At 43.5% G+C, this 3,044-nt stretch overlaps 1 protein-coding gene across 1 annotated transcript in view; it reads right to left on the bottom strand.

Moving 5' to 3' along the window:
• Aadacl2 (arylacetamide deacetylase like 2) overlaps positions 1–3,044 on the bottom strand; it is a 32,773-nt gene that overhangs the window by 16,734 nt on the left and 12,995 nt on the right. The gene's annotated exons all lie outside the window — the stretch shown is intronic.

Below are 3,044 nucleotides of genomic sequence, written 5' to 3'. Positions count from 1 at the left end.
AAAATATGGGAAAGATATCAGAAATAGTCCAAAAAACTGACAAAAGTGCCTGCCAATTTTTTGAGAGACCCTCTGAGGCATTCTGATAATGCACTCCATTTAATCCTGAGGCTGCAGAGAGTCAGCACTTGGTCAATGCAGCCTGTTTGTGGGACAGGCTCTGGGAGACATCAGGCAAAAAATCCAGAAACTAGAGGGTTTTGCTAGCATAAATGCGACAGCTTTTACAGGCGACCACTAGGGTACATTAATGAGAACCAGGAGGTGAAACAGGAAGCCAATGGGAGGCACACAAAGAGCGGATCTTTGGGCAGTGGGACCCACAGCAAGGAAAGCAGGAGCTGTGGGAGGGTGGGGACACAGATGTGGCTGACGGTGTGGCTAAACCTGGAGGCACCCAGAATCTGTCAAGACTACAGAGGGGTTGATGTGCACAATGCAAAACCCAAGACACTAGAAAAATGGATGCCCAGAAAATGTTGGAGAAGATGACGAAAATTAGAGAACCAGGACATTGCCTGCTAAAAGCTACCATCCCTAAAGCAGTTAAATGACAACTGAATCTGACAGGCAGGAAGTGAAGGCTGTGAGGACTAGCAAGACTGGGCTCCATCTCCTTAGACCCAGGAACCCATGGGCGCAACAAAAGCAGGGGGCCAAATGAGGGATTTTATGCTCCCCTTGAGTTAAATCAAGTCCCACTTAATGCTCCTCCTCCGGTTCAGGTGCACCCCCACCAAACCAACTGGATGTGTCACTTATGAGATCTCCAGCCTGCCACTCCCAAGTATAGGCCAAATTAAAGTAGATCTCTAAAAACTAGGGAAATTCAGCCAGGAGGACAGATGCAAGCTTGGGAACAGCCAAGCAAGGTATCTATGTTTGGGTACAAGAGAAAATGTTCATAAGCTTGATAGACAGACCCAATACACCCCTTCAGCCCCTTGGGTCAAAGAAATGAAATCCAACAACCCTGGGACTCATATGAGATGGGTCCTAAAATGTAATCTAGTCTGTAGCACTGCTATTAAAGTTGCAGGGACTGTGCCTTAGACACCCCACAGTCAGCTAAAACTGGCAGCCCAAGAGAAGCGGTCATCCAACAGGACCCAGATCATCCACACAAGCTGATCCAACTGCAAAACTTAGCTGCCCTGGAAATGGTAGCCAGAGGCCAACTAGCTTACCCAAGGCAGAAGCCTGAGGAAACAGCAGTTCTCCTCTCGTCAATCCAAAAGCTGGCCAGTCCACATAAGACTGAAACTTGTGGGTCAACATAGAGCTACAGTGACACTCTAAATTTCTTTTCCTATTTGTTATAATTCTCCTTTTGGGCCTTCTAGGACACAAATTTCTAAAGGGATGTTCCCACTGCATCTACCCCACACAGTCGGGAATCATGATAAGACTCCTGCTGTATCATACCAATTATAGATGTAACGAACACATCAAGAGACTTACAATCAAATCACCTGCTAGATTTAGGGCCCAGGAAATAACTAGGCTTACATCTATTGTGGCCCCAAGTTTCCACTTCATGAAATCTAGTTCAAGGTCCATGCTGGGGAGGAGAAAAAGGACGATGATGGCCTCATCAACAAAACCAAGCTCCCTCCAAATATAAAGGGGATGCTTCTTTTCACTGTGAGGCTGCCTGCTACAGCAAACAGAGAGGTAAGGAAAAGCTCAATCTAGCTAATTGTTGCGTATATATCGATGACAATAAAAAAGAAATCATCAAGATCATTACTGCCAAAACTTAGCCCATACCTGAATCCAAAAATGGAAAGGATAATCTCAAGATTCTCCCTCTGGAGGCTAGTTTTCATCTCTTAGAGGATTCAAAACCTTAATAAAAATGATTCTGGCTATCTTTAAAATCTGGCTCATTCTTCCTTGCCTCTTACCCCTGCTTCTCAGAAGCATTCAGTCTGCCAGAGGGAACCTAGTAGACGGACACACCACCACATGACCAACAGCTCTAGCCAAGTACTAAGCTCTGGCCAGTAGGATGGAGGGCAGTGGTGATGGTGGTGGTGATGGCGATGCTCTGTATTAAAAACTCATTATAGAAAGCATAAAAGGGAGCAACGAACCAAAACTTATAAAGGAAACCAAGCTTCCTCAACTTTAAACATTTCTTCCTTAAACTACTCCCTCTCTATGGCTGTTGTATGCTAAATATTATTCTGTTTTTAAAAAGAAGGCAGCTTTGCCTCAGTGACAATATGAATGGTGCAGAAGGACATTAGGCCAAGTGGGACATCCCAGGCACCAAGGGCCAGGTGCTGCATGATCTCACTTACACCTAGAACCTCAAAAGTTCAAATTAACAGAAGCAAAGAGAAGAACGGGAGTTGCTGATTAAATGGTACAAAATTTCAGTGTGCTGTGTAAATAAAGCCTGATGATTTAATGTACCAAATAGGGGCTTTAGTTAATATTACTGTAGTATATTTCAGCTTTTTATTTTTTATTTTTATATTTATTTATTTATTTTGGCAGAACCAGGGATAGAACTCAGGCCCTTGCTCTTGCCAGAGAAGCATTTATTCTAGTGAGCCATCTCCCTGGTCCATTACTTACAACTTTCTAAGATTATCTTAAATGTTCTTAGTACATGGAACACAATGGTAAACCTGTGAGTGATAGATGCACTACCTTTTGGTAATCATTTCAGAATGTATATGTATATCAACATTATTTTCTTCTGCCAATTATACCTCAAAAAAGCTGAAAAGTAGAGAAGTTGGAATGCTTTCCAACCTATTTATTGAGTTTAGTATAACACTAATCTAAACTGTGACAAAGATTTTTAAGAAATAGGGGCTGGGGAGATAGCTCAGTGATCTAATTGCCTGCCTGGTAAGTTCAAGGATATGGGTTTAATCCCCAGCACTGCATGCTATACTGGTCCTGGGTGCCGAGTCAGCCACCAAAACCAGGCATGGTGGTGTGACCCTGTAATCCCAGTGCTGGGGAGGCTAAGACAGGAGGATCACTTCAAGTCCAAGCTGTATAGCAAGACCCTGTATCAAGAGATA

Source organism: Octodon degus, unplaced genomic scaffold, assembly GCF_000260255.1.
Source record: "Octodon degus isolate 3935 unplaced genomic scaffold, OctDeg1.0 scaffold00186, whole genome shotgun sequence".
Classification (NCBI taxonomy): domain Eukaryota; kingdom Metazoa; phylum Chordata; class Mammalia; order Rodentia; family Octodontidae; genus Octodon; species Octodon degus.
This window is presented reverse-complemented; position numbering and strand designations above follow the sequence as displayed.